Source organism: Gossypium arboreum, chromosome 6 (assembly GCF_025698485.1).
Source record: "Gossypium arboreum isolate Shixiya-1 chromosome 6, ASM2569848v2, whole genome shotgun sequence".
Classification (NCBI taxonomy): Eukaryota; Viridiplantae; Streptophyta; class Magnoliopsida; order Malvales; family Malvaceae; genus Gossypium; species Gossypium arboreum.
The window spans coordinates 82,968,222-82,983,413 of NC_069075.1; positions in this window are offsets into that span (position 1 = coordinate 82,968,222).

Sequence of the window (15,192 nt, forward strand, 5' to 3'; positions counted from 1 at the left end):
TCGTTTAATTTTTGTTAAGTTGCTAGGAATTGGCTTAAAATACTGACCTATATTATTTGAAGGTCTCTATTTTATAAAGTCATTTAATGTAGATAGTCTTGATTATGTTATAAATTATGAATCGGTTTTTATACGATGATTAGTGATTAAGTCCAGTAATGCCTCGTACCCTTTTCTAGCGTCAAACACGGGTAAGGGGTGTTACATTTAGTGGTATCAGAGCAGGTTTAGTCGATTCTTAGACTAACATAGCAAGTGTAAGAGTTTAGTTATACATGCCACAAATATGTGATAGTGTGATGTCTCCCGACACTAATAAGGACTATTTTGTTTAAAATGAAATATTCTCCAACCGAGCTACATCTGACCATTTGATAGCAATATTGAAGTATTTGAATAAAGTGTAGCTATGATGTGTTAAACTCGGAAAGGTATGAATAAGAATTAAGTGATATATGTATATGTGATAATATGTGAGATGAAAGTTTATATAGTGATATATTTATTCATATTTGTTTGGCCTTCATATCTTTGTTGCATGCTTGACTAAATTAATTAGTAAATGTGATGATTAAAGTTATTCAAAATTCATAAAATGTACAGTGAGTGCACTTGTTTGAAATGAGATAATTGGAAATTTTATGTAAGGCAATATGAATAATAAATTGTTTGAAGTGGATAGTATGATTATAATGACATATGTGGATAATGAAAAAATGTGTCATATAGATATATGTCGAATCGAGTTAGAGATCGTGCGACCTCACCCCCTTACCGATGAGGTGTATATAATGGAAATTCATGAGAATCATGTTGACTATGTTCCTAAGTGTGGAATCAAAGAGTTCAATGATAAAATAATTATAAATATGACCGAGTCGAGAATGGTTGACAAGTGAAGGACGAGTTAGAGAAATATCGAGTTCTTGAGTTATCTTGGGATTCAAATTGATGACAGTGTTTACGAAAGTATCGTCTTGAAAAAGTTAGTTAGTAATACTGGAAATTATGAGAAAGATACTAAACCTCACTCGGTAAGATTTTCGAGGACGAAAATCTCGAAGGGGAGAGTTGTAATAGCCCAAAATTGGGTCTAGTTGGAACAGAGGTTTTGGGACCACAAAATCTGAGATATAAAGAATTATTTTATGATTATTTTGAGGTTTATGATATGATTTCATGATTGTGTGAAAATTTCGTGAAGAAATTCTATGCATAAAGTGCTTAATTCGAAGTTAGGGACTAAATTGAATAAGTTGCAAAACTTGCATTCTAGAAGTTTCTAGTATGAAATTGATTTGAAATATTAATTAGGAGGTCTTAAATAGAAATTTGACCAATTTCTAAGTTATGGACAAAAATTGGACATGGATGGAATTTTGGAAAGTTTAGTAGTAAGGGTATTTTGGTCATTTAGGGTAAAATGAATTAAAATACAAAATTAAAAGCCAATTTTGCTCATCTTCTTCACCATGGACGTGTATACCAAGGGAGACTCCATGCATAGGGTTTTCAAGCTTCCCAAGCTCAATTGTAAGTCCGTTCTAACCCGTTTTCAAGTTCTTTCGTTTTTGGAGTCCCTTAACTTAATTTAGCTTATGCTAGCAATAATTCAACCTAGGGTTCATATTTGGAAAAATACCCATAGGTAAAATTTGTGTACTCTGGTGTTTTATGATACAATATGAGGTTTTAAATTATGTTAGACAACTTGTGCTACTCGGTTTTAAGTGAAAACGAGCAAAAGGGCTTAATCGTTAAAAATACCTAATAGTCATAAGTATATGTTAGAGTGAGAATTTGATGTTGCCATAGAAGGGAAAAGTGATCATCATGTCATAAAACATAAGAATAAGGGATGAAGTTTAATTCCCGAGCCTAGGGGCAAAAGTGTAAATATGAAAAAGTTTAGGGGCAACATTGTAATTTTAATTTTGTATTTTAATTCATTTTACCCCTAAATGACCAAAATACCCTTACTACTAAACTTTCCAAAAATTCCATCCATGTCCAATTTTTGTCCATAACTTAGAAATTGGTCAAATTGCTATTTAAGACCTCCTAATTAATATTTCAAATCAATTTCATACTAGAAACTTCTAGAATGCAAGTTTTGCAACTTATTCAATTTAGTACCTAACTTCGAATTAAGCACTTTATGCATAGAATTTCTTCACGAAATTTTCACACAATCATGCAATCATATCATAGACCTCAAAATAATCATAAAATAATTATTTATATCTCAGATTTTGTGGTCCCGAAACCTCTGTTCCAACTAGACCCAAATTTGGGCTATTACACTTATATTCTTACCATAAAATTTTCAGAATTTTTGGTTCAGCCAATTAGTACAGTTTATTCCTTAAAATTACCCATTTTTCGCTGTCCGACAATTCCAACCTTTCTTCACTAAAAAATAATTATCTCATAATATGGGACTCGAATGACGTTCCTATCTATTTCTCTTGATTCTAAGAATATAAATTATAACCCATAACTATTTTTTTACAATTTTCAATGATTTTCTCAAATTAGAACAGGGGATTTCGAAATCGTTCTGACTCTGTTTCACTCAAATTCAAATATCTCATAATATGAAATCCCTTTTCTTACACCATTTTCTTTATAAGAAACTAGACTCGGTTAGCTTTAATTCCATATTTAATTCAATCTTTAACCCTCTTTCCACTATTTTTGGTGTATTTTCCAAGTTGGACTACTGCAATTGTCCCAAAACTGTTTAGTGTAAAATAATGGTAACTAAGCTTATAACACCTTTACAAACCATTTTAAACATCATGGTAAAAATACTTATTGGTACATCATAAGCATAGAACCATAATCATAAGGTCATCAATATTTCATTCTCATAGGCATACCTTACTTATTTGTGTCCTTACCAAAGATGCATCATTTCATGATCGTAATAGTGTTTGAGCTTCAAGTACATACCTATACCTTTTCAACATGCTCATATACTTACCTTCTTGCTTTCATCACAAGCTTTGAACTACCCGTTGAACCACTTGGAATACTATAGGATATTCAATAGGCCTCAAGCATATGGTAAGATACCGTCCCGAACATGGTCTTACACTGGCTCACACATCAAAGTTGATGCCATGTCCCAGACATGGTCTTACACTGACTTTCATATATTGAGGTCGATGCCATGTCCCAGATATGGTCTTACACTGGCTCTCATCTGTCGGCGCCGATGCCATGTCCCAGACATTGTCTTACACTGACACATATCAAGCCGATGCTGTGATAGCCCAAAATTGACCCTAGTCGGGATGTGGTTTCGGGACCACAAAACCGAGGCATAAAAATAATTTAAAATTTATTTAGATGCCTATAATATGTGTTAATTCATGTGTGACATTTTTGATGTTTCGATTTAGAGTTATAAATGTGAATTTCACTAGAAAGGATCTAGTAGTAAACTTTGAAAGTATGATGGGGAAATGTGTGATGACTAGTTGATAATGCATGCAAAAATAAGGATTTGCATGTCAAATTTCCCCCAACATGAAGTGGCCGCCATGACAAGGGTGTATGGGCTAAACATGTCATGAAACATGTTTTGTTGGTGTATTAGGGAGAAATAATAAACAATGGTGTATGGGTGATAAAAGAATGAAAAAAAATGTGTGTGAGTGTGGTATCTTCTCCCCATTGCCGTGAGTTGTAGAGAAAGAAAGAAAAAAATTTTGTTCATCCATTTTTCTCTTCTTTGGCCGAAAATACTAAGGAAAAAGGAAGGATTTTTGCTTCATGCTTGGTTTAGAAGAGAACTAGAAGGAGATTTGGCTATACTTGCATCAAGACTAAGGTATGTTTGAGGTTGTGTCATGAGATTCATGCTTGTTTTGGTTGCTAACTTGATGTGCATGTTAGCCATGGTTCAAATCCTTGTTATGCCATGAAAATGGTATTTGGCCAAGGGTGATATTGTGTTAAAGCCATTGCATGCTAAATGTGAAGTTTGTTGATGATGCATGTAATGATGGATTGACTACTCTTGAAATTTCTTTTTAGTATTCTTGAGTAGGACATTGAATTCTTTGTTTAACCATGACCGAAGTTGAAAGGGTATGGTTGTGATGTATTCGCCATGGTGCATTCATGAGCATGATTTATGCTTGTTACTTGATTGGTAAAATTTGTGTTTGGATGGGTATGAACCCCTTGAGATTGACCTTGCACCTATATGTGTATACATGTTTGCACATGATGTATTGGTATGACATATATACTACCTCAAAGTATGTATTTTCATGTGATTATGTTTTGATTATGAAGTAAATGATAGATGTGTATTGAGCTACAATATGTAAAGCATTAGCTAGTAAAATGTGTGCCATTCATGTGTGGTATTAAACACGTAATTGGCCTCAACATCAACATGCATAATCAACCATGAATGAGTACCTAAGAGGTTGTGTTGTTCGGCCATGAGTAAGCATGTTGAAGGCTTTGTGTGTTGAGTCGATTCATGAATTCCGTACTTATGTGACTTTAATGTCTAGTGAATATATGTGGGCTAAGTGCCTTGAGTTCCTCTTTTTGATACTCAAATGATTGAATCAATTTAATTGTTAAATTAAGCTCAAGAGCAAAGAGGGACCAAATCCGTTAAAGGGAGGGAAAAAGTAGTCGAATAGCCATCGGAATCATTCGACAACATCCGAGGTAAATTTTCGAGTATCGAAACTTAGATTTTGATTCGATTGAATGAAGTAATAAGCAATCGAAATTGTGCCCTTGTATGTGGCCATTGAGCCGAAATGATATTCTTGATTAAGTAAATTGTGCACAAAAGTTTGTTATGAAATTGAAACAAAGATGTGTATGAATGTGCGAATTGTGATATCCGGGCTAAGCCCGAAGGCAATTGTGTGAGTTGTGATATCCGGGCTAAGCCCGAAGGCAATTGTGCGAGCTATGATATCCGGGATAAACTCCGAAGGCAATTGTGCGAGTTGTGATATCCGGGTTAAGTCCCGAAGGCATTTGTGCGGGTTATCATAACCGGGCTATGTCCCGAAGGTGTTTGAACAAGTAGCTATATCCGGATAAACTCCGAAGGTATGTGATTCGAGAACTTTGAACTTGCTGTAAAATTTTCGCCAGAAATTCCCAACAACAAAGTGCGTTTAGTGTGTGCTTTGCACACTATGAGTAAGTGTATGTGTGTATTCGCTCCAATGATAAATGAGTTATCGGCCTTGACTAAGCCGTTATTAGTGTATGAATATAAGAGTTGGGATTGTGAAGTAAGCATGTCTTTGAGAAATTGTGCATATGAATTATTGTTTAGCTACTTGAATGCTATGCTTTGGTTGTGTGTATATTATGGCTCGAAACTTACTAAGCATAAATTGCTTACTCCGTTTCTTTGTTTCTCTGTTTATAGATTTTGCTCGTTAGCAATCGGATTCGGGATCATAGAAGTTGAAGTCAACCACACTATCAAAGCCCTTTTTGGTACTCCTTTAGTTGAGTTTTGGATATGGCATGTATAGGACTACCCTCGGTTGTTTTAAGTACTTTGTGATGTATATGTGTGCGGCCATGCGAAAATGGTTCGTAAAAGTGGAGTATGGAAATTGACCATATGTGGTTTGTAATTATATTTGGTTTCATGATGTGATTATGGTTTGGAATGAGAGAGTTGGTCACATGATCAGCCATTGGAATGGCTAAATATGATCATATGTGGACCTAAGTATGACTAGACTATAGTTGGTCCATGGGAACTACAATATAGGTAAAGCCTACCTTAAAACAGATGCTGCCAGCTGCAGTGACGTGGATGTGAAAAATCACCAAAATTTGTAGGAATGGTGTTAAATAGTGAATAAATTATGCAATCGAACCTTGACGAGTCTATTTTCATATGAAAGTAACGAAACGATCATATGAACAGTATACCGAGAGATATTAAAGTTCTCGTGAGACAGGACCAGAACAGTTTCTGGGTCCCCTGTCGAGACTTTGAAAATTTACCATAAATTATCCAGAATGAATTAGAAGTCATGCCTTATATGTTCAGATTCCTTTTTGAGTCTAGTTTCATTAGAAACAAACGACATCAGTATTGAAACCCTGTACAGAGAGATATTCAAGTTGTAACGTGCGAAGGTCAGTGTAGTCGACCACTGTAACATGGGTGACTTTAACTAATAAACTGTACCAATTGGCCCGACCAAAAATTCTAGAAATAAATACATGGATGGATATATGAGTCTAAATTCATGGAAAATTTACGGAATCAGTTTCCGAGTTGTGAAACTCGATATATGCTTTTTAAGGCGACAGCGACGCAGTTTTCCAGCTTGCCTGGGAATGTCAAATTGGTCGGTGCCATAAGTGGTTTTGGCTTGTTAACCCCTCGTGTCCGACACCGGCAACGGTCTCGGGTTCGGGGTGTTACAAATGCCATGTCCCAGACATGGTCTTACACTAGCTGTCATATCTCGACGCAGATGCCATGTCCTAGACATAGTTTACACTAGCTCTCGTCTCAATGTCGATGCCATGTCCCAGACATGGTCTTACACTGGCTCTCATAATGTGGCCGATGCATGTCCCAAACATGTCTTACACTAGCACACATGTCACCCAAATGTCATGGCATGAATATCCAATCTATTCTCAAAGTTCAGTCGGGATTTATCACGTTAAGTCTCATCATACATTTCTCATAGCCACATTCAAACATTTCATGCAAAATTAGCCATTCAGTGCATAATAACGATAAAATTGTAATATTTACGCACAACTTACTCGTTTCAATGGAATATCATATTCCATCAAATTTCAAAGCATTCAATCATCACATAAATGTTATTGACATTTGGCATCACTTCCTCATATACAATATCATCAACATAAAATTCAATACAATCATAGCAAGATAGATTTCAAGTATATTAACAATAACATGGATATCATGCTTATTTAATCACATGGACTTACCTCGAATGCAATTTCGGCTAATTAGCCATTTTAGTCCATAATCTCGTACTTTTTGATTTAAGCCCGAATCTCGATTCCTTGATCTAAAATGATAAAATTTACTACTTTAATCATCACATTAACCAATACATTCATAATTTATACTTTGGCAAAATAACTATTTTTCCCCTAGACTTTTACAAAAATTACGATTTGACCCCTAGGCTCGTAAATCGATTTTTTATCAAATTTCTTCATTAATCAAGCCTAGCCAGATTTATTTTAGGCTTATAGCAGCCCACAATTTCATTCATGTCACACACTTATCACCTTTTTATCAACCTTTACAAAAAGGTCCATTTAGGTGTTTTTCATGAAAATCCTTTCACAAAAGTTGTTTATTACACAACCATGACTTATTTTCTTCCATAAAAATCAGTAAACAACATAAATATTCACATGGAAAAACCCTAGACTTTCAACCATTTTGTAAAATAATCCCCCCACTAGCTAGATGAAGCAAAAAGGGTTCAAAAAATACAAAAATCATCAAAAATGACAATCAAAATCACTTACTTGCAAGGGAACTAAGTGGCTGAAAATTTAAGCTCTCAAAACCCCAATGTTTGCTGCCATTTTCGGTGGAAGAAGAAGTAGAAAAGAAAAAGATGACAATTTTTTCTTTATTTTATTTTATTACCAAAACAAGTCACCTAATGCCACCAAATGTTGACTTTTCAAATTTTCTTGTCCCTATGGCCGACCATTACTCCCCAAATGTCCTATTTGCACTTTAAAGACCTCCAATTTTGGTTCTCTAGCTACTTAACATATTTGGGTATTAAAACAAAGCTTTTGCTCTTTATGTGATTTAGTCCTTTTTCGTAATTAAGCTCACAAACGCTAAAATTAATTCACCAAAATTTTCATGCACTCATATAATCATGCTATAACATAAAAAATAATATTAAAATAATTTCTTGACCTTAATTTTGTGGTATCGAAACCACTATTTCGACTAAGCCTTATTTCGGGATGTTACAAAGTGTATCCTTATAGAGCTGTTGAATTATACGACAATTACAGAGGTACGTTTAAAGTTAATGGTCAACGTCTCATACATTACTGGGATGGTGAAGTTGAGCGAGTTGAATCCTCGTTCAAATTAACAGACCCTTGATTTTTCATGAACTCGTTTTGTAAATAAATAAATAATTAGAATTTATTTTCTTAATTTAGTACATTGAATTAATTCTATCTAAGGAGATTGGAACTTAAGCGGGACCGTTGTGACCCCTCCAACCTTTCCTGGGAATTAATTTAATTTAATTTGTTAAGAAGAAATTTTCTAATTAAGATTTTAAATTTTCAAGTTTAATTTTTTTTGTTTAAATTTTTCAATTTTTATGTTAATAAATGGGGTCAAATTTGGCCCAAGTGCTAATCAGTTTTTTTTTCTTGAGACAAGACAGTTTGAGTTTGAGGTACAAGATAGCAAAAAAAAAAAAAAAAAAGAGAGGGAAAAATCCATACCTTACCGCCACTCCCATTGCTTGCCACCCAAGTAACCCTAATGCAGCTAAATTTTTGCTACATGTTGCCCTAATTTTTCCTATATAAACCCCTCTTCATTCTACTATTTTTCATCTCTGTGACACCCCGAATGTGACCCTAGTCGGAGAGTGGTTTCGGGACCACGAAACCGAGTCACAAGAATAATTAAGTGTTATATTCCGTGCTTATTGTATGTGGAATTGGTATGCGTAAATATTTCGTGTCTCGATTTTTATTAATTAGGTGCTAATTTATAAGAAAGGACTTAGTAGTGAACTTTGAAAGTACGATAGGGAAATATGTGATGACTAATTAAAGCATGCATGCAAAATAATGGACTTGCATGTCAAATTTCCCTTTTTTACAAATGATGGCCGGCCATGACAAAGTGATATGGGCTAAACATGTCATGAAACATGTTTTGTTGGGCATTAGGGAGAAATCATAAACAAATAAGCATGGGTAAGAAAAGAATGAAAAAAAAAATGTGTGTGAGAGAGTAGCATTCCCCCCCATTGCCGTGCAACCAAGAAGAGAAAACAAAAAAATTTGTTCATCCTTTCTCATCTTTTGGCGAAAATCATAAGGAGGAAGAAAGGATTTTTGCTCCATTTTTGGTTTAGAAGAGAACTAGAAGGAGATTTGGCCATACTTGTACCAAGATTAAGGTATGTATGAGGTTGTGTTTGGAGTTTCATGCATGACTTGGTTACTAACTTGATGTGCATGTTAGCCATGGCTCAAATCTTTGTTATGCCATGGAAATGGTATTTGGGCAAAGTTGTTATGGTGATAAAGCCATTGCATGCTAAGTGTGAAGCTTGATGATGATGCATGCAATGATGGATTTTCTATTCATGAGTAAGATCTTGAGTTTTCTCTTTGTTTTATCATGATTAAAGTTGAAAAGGAGCATGATTGTCATATTCGCCATGATGCATTCTTGAGCATGATTCATGCTTCTTGCATGTTAGTTAAAAATTTGTGTTTTGGATGGCTATGGACACCTTGAAAATTCGCCATGCTCATATATGCATATATATGATTGCACATTATGTTTGGTTATGAACTAAGTGATGAATATATTGATTTAAAGAAGAAAATGTGGAAGAATGCTTGTGAAATTGCAAGCACAATTGACCTAGCACACATATAAGTGCTTGATGCTATATTATGAGTTTTGGGCCACAATGTGCAAAGCATTAATTAGTAGATTGCATGCTGTTTTGTGAGGTATTAAGTGCAAAATTGACCTCAACATGTACATGAATATTCGGCCTTGGGTAGCCTATTGAAGGCCTTAGCATTTCCTTGATGCTCAAATAAATTGTATTGAATTGCTTGATGTAGTATAAAATGTGCATGACCATTGTGTATTCAAGCTAAAGAGTGGCCATATGACCATTTAAAATCCTTGTCATATTCGGCCATAAGCAAGCACAATGAGGTTTTAATAAATTGAATTTGTTTGAATTAGCTCAAGAGCTAAGAGGGCCACAATTGGACAAGGGAAGGAAAAGGTGATCGAATAGCCGAAAAAGCCGTTCGACAACATCCGAGGTAAGTCCTCAAGAAGTGACCTTACTTGAATTATGTGAGATGAAATATGGATGTGTATGATTATTGATTATGTGTGTATGAGAAATTGAATGATATCCGGGCTAAGCCCGAAGACAACTATGCTGGAAATTATATCCGGGTTAAGACCCGAAGGCAATTGTGCTAGTGGCTATATCCGGGCTAAGGCCCGAAGGCATTCGTGCGAGTTATTCTATCCGGGCTAAGACCCGAAGGCATTTGTGCACGTGATTATATCCGGTTATATTCCGAAGAATCTTGGGCGGGAGGTGAGTGTTGGTTGCCGAAATGAATTTAATTAGTACACTCGGAAAGCCCAAAGGATAAGGTACGTTATATGTGCATTGGAAAGTCGATGTGTTTGAGCAACATTCGCTCAATCGACTAATGAATTTCAGTTATTGAATTGATTGATGCTTTACGAACTTATATAATGATGAAGTATGAAGTAAGAATGTGTATTAATGAAATGATGCATTTGGCTATGTGAATGTATTGCTGTAAATTTATAGTTCATTATATTCCTTGAGACTTACTAAGCATAAAAATGCTTACCCCGTTGCTTTGGCTCTTAGTTTTCTAGATTTCGCTCGAGGCAATCGGATTTGGGATCGTTGAAGTCGAAGTCATCCACACTATCAAGCCTCCATTTTGGTATAAATTTTGGTTGAACTTGAGATGGCATGTATAGGACTACCCTTGTTTGTTAAATATGTTGTAATGTAAGTATGTACGGCCAAGAAAATGGCTCGAAAAGGAAGCATGAACTTAGACTAATTGCGGGTTGTATGTATATATTTTGTGTCATGATGTGGCTATGGCTTGGAAATGGGAATGTTGGTCATATGATCAGCCATTGGCATGGTTAAAATGATCATATATGAACCTATGTATGGTAAGGCTAGTTGAATCATGGAGACCACCAAATAGGTAAGTCCTATCTTAAACCAGATGCTGCCAGCTGCAGTGGCATGAATGTGAAAATCACCAAAATTCATAGGAATGGAATTAGATAGTGAATAAGCTATTTAAATGAACCTTGATGAGTCTATTTTCATATGGAAGAAACGAAACGGTCATAGGAGTTACAGGTTAAGAGATATTAAAGCCATTGTGAGACAGGGCCAGAATGGTTTCTGGGTTCCCTGTTGCAACTTTAAAATTCACTATAAATTATCCAAAAAGAATTAGGAGATATACCTTATATGTACAGATTCCATTTTGAGTCTAGTTTCATTAGAAACAAACGACACCAACATTAAAGCCCTGTACGGAGAGATATTCAAGTTATACCGCGCGAAGATCAGAGCCGTCAATCCCTGTAACAGGGTAACTTTAACTAATAAACTGTACCAATTGGCCCGACCAAAATCCTAGAAATAAATCCATGGATGGATATATGAGTCTAAATTCAGGAAAATTTACGAAACCAGTTTCCGAGTTTTGAAACTCGAGATATGATTTTAAAGGCGACAGTGACGCAGTTTTCCAGCCTGACTGGAAATGTCAAATTGGTGGGCAAAAACATGTGAACTTGGTTTGTTAACCCTCGGGTCCGACACCGGCGATGGTCTCGGGTTTGGGGTGTTACAATTTTATTGGTATCGAGCCACGGTTTAGTCGATTCTAGGACTACCGTGATGTGTTTGGGGTCTAGCTATACATGCCATTAAATGATGAATCGATAGTGTGATGAATTACGACAATTTGACTTCATGTTTGTTTATAGCAATGGATCCGATCCCAACCGAAGCGATAGTGATGATGTGGAGAGTGTGGCGCTGCTCCGCGCAAGGGACAGCGCCGACGGACTCTCAACCTATGGCCATAATCCTAATGACGAGGCTAGGCAAGCCTTTTATAGTGTGATGAGCGAATGGTTTAATCAATACATTCGAACCAACACGGTGTTCCACCACCTCCATTCCCGACGAATGCAACCCCGCACCTACAATACCTCCGATGAATGACCAAATAAGGTCGTAAGCCCCGATCGATAGGATTCGAAAACATGAGGCCACTGAATTTAAGGCTACGGATGATGATGATGCCGAAGCGAGCTGAATTATGGTTAGATAACACTATCCGGGTGCTTGATGAGCTATCCTGTACACCCGATGAGTGCTTAAAGTGTACCATCTCCTTGCTACGCGAGTCCGCCTACTATTGGTGGAGTACTCTGACTTCTGTGGTGCCTAAAGAACAAGTGACTTGGGAATTCTTTCTAACCGAGTTCGGAAAAAAGTATATTAGTCAGAGATTCATCGACCAAAAGCGGAGGGAATTCCTTGATCTTAAGCAAGGTTCTATGTCCGTTACCGACTACGAACGAAAGTTTGTGAGGCTTAGCCGGTACGTGCGAGAATGCATTTCGTCCGAAGCTATTATGTAAACGCTCGAGGATGGGCTGAATGATGATATAAGGATGTTTGTTGGCATTCTCGAGATACGAGAGTTCGTAGTACTTGTTGAGCGAGCTTGTAAAGTCAAAGAGCTTAGAAAGGAGAAACAAAAAGCTGATGTGGGGATTGGAGAATTCGAAGAGGTCCTCGGAAAGTCTCTTCAACAAGCATCGAAGAGATTTCGAGATGATGCGAGCCGGTCTAGAGCGTTTGGGCTTTTCTAGGCGAGGACGCGATCGACCCCTGTGACCACACGAGTCACCTCGATCGCCGGTGGCGGAAATGATCGCCGAGAGAGGCGGAGTGTCCACATTGTGGCAAATGGCATTCGGGAGCTGTTGGTTTCGTGATCGCTCCTGCTATAAGTGTGGATCGGCCGACCACTTTATGAAGGATTGCCGAGGATGCATGAGCAGAATGTAAGTCGAGTGCAAACCGGGTGCTACCACTGCTCGAGGTAGACCACCTAGAAATATGGGCAATGTCGTTGGCGATCGAGAGGATCTAGAGATGCTACCATCGGATCTCGAGGCTCGTGCTCTGCTAGGACTTATGCCATCTGCGCCTGCCGAGGATCTTGCCTCTCGGATGTTATTACCGGTACTTTCACTCTTTTCAATACAAATGTAATTGCTTTGATTGACCTGGTTCTACTCATTCATATATATGTGAAACCTTAGCATCCAATAAGACTTTGCCCATTGAGTCTCTCGAGTTTGTAATTCGGTGTCAAACCCTTGGGTCATTACGTGCTTGTTAACAAAGTGTGCAAGAAAAGTCCCTAGTGTTCCGAGGTTCTTGTTTTCCGGCGGACTTAATGCTTTTGCCATTCGATGAGTTCGATGTTATTCTTGGTTTGGATTGGTTGACCATGCGATGCGGTTGTAAATTGCAAGAGCAAGACTATCGATTTGAAGTCGCGAATAATGAAATAATTGGGTTGAGTCCACGGACTTAAAGGGTTGCCACCGTAATATCGCCGATGTTGGCCCGAAATATGTAAGAAAAGGTGCGAAGCGTACCTTGCGTCGTGCTTCGATGACAAGGAATCGAGAAGAAACCCGAATCTGCGCGTGGTTTGTGAATACCGGATGTTTTCCCGAAGAATTGCGGGTTTACCACTGTTCGGAAATAGAATTTGGCATCAATTGGTACTGGTACCACTCCAATTCGATAGCTCCGTGTCGTATGGCCCCAACGGAATTAAAGGAGTTGAAAGTTCAGTTGCAAGAATTGGTGGATAGAGGTTTTGCTCGCCTTGAGTTTTTCGCCTTGGGGTGCTTGCCGGTCTTTGTTCGTGAAGAAGAAGGATGGAACCATGCGATGTGCATCGACTATCGTCGACAACAAGCGACGATAAAGAACAAATATCCGTTGCCACGTATTGATGACTTGTTCGATCAAGCTGAAGGAGCCTCGGTGTTCTCGAAAATAGATTTGAGATCGGGCTACTATCAATTGCGAATCCGAGATTGAGGCGTGCCCAAGGCGCCTTGAGCGAGATATGGTCACTATGAGTTCTGGTGATGCCGTTTGGGCTCACTAATGCCCTACGGTATTTATGGATTTAATGAATCGAATCTTTAGACCATATTTGGATCGATTCGTAGTCGTGTTCATTGATGACATCTTGGTCTACTCAAGAAATGAGACCGAACATCTTGAACACTGCGGTTAGTCTTTGCAAATTTTACGGGACAAGCAATTATATGCTAAGTTCAAGCAAGTGTGAGTTACGGTTAAGAGAGTTAGCTTCTTGGGTCATGTGGTATCTGCATCGGGTATTGAGAGTCGACCGAATAAAATTTCAGCCATACTAAATTGGAAGCCTCAGAAATATTCTTGAGGTTGAAGCTTTTTGGGGCTTCTTGGTTATTACCGACGTTTTGTAAAGGGTTCTCAACGATAGCCACGTCGATGACGGCTACTCCAAAAGGATGTTAAGTTGAATGGACGGAGAAATGCCAAAAAGCTTGATCAATGAAAACTTATTTGACCGAAGCCCCAATTCTAGTGCAACCCGAGTCCCAAGCAAGGAGTTTGTTATCTATAGCGACGCCTCTCTACTTGGGTTAGGTTGCGTATTAATGCAAGAAGGTCGAGTTGTGGCCTGTCGTCGAGGCAATTAAAGCCACATGAGAAAAATTATCCGACTCATGATCTCGAATTGGCCGCCATCGTATTCGCCTTAAAGATTTGGCGACATTACCTATTTGGTGAAAGGTGCCATGTATACTCGGATCACAAAAGTCTCAAATATTTGATGACCCAAAGAGACTTAAATCTGCGACAAAGACGTTGGCTTGAGCTGTTAAAGGATTATGAACGATCATTGATTATCACGGGAAAGGCGAATGTGGTTGCGGATGCCTTGAGTCGTAAATCGTTATTCACTTCTGACGATGAATGTGCACTTGTTCATCCGATCCGACGGTGTGTTAGTGGCTGAATTGAAAGCCAAACCACTATTGACACACCAAATTCGAGAAGCTCGAAAAGTCGACGACGAGTTGGTTGCAAAAGCGGGCTGCGTGTGTTCGAGCGAGGACTCGGAGTTTCAAATCGACGATGACGATTGTTTGAGGTTCAAAAGTCGTCTGTCATCCCAAGGAATTGGAACTCATTTCGATAATTCAGATGAAGCCCATTGTAGCCGAATGGCAATCCACAGGGAGTATCGAAGATGTACAAT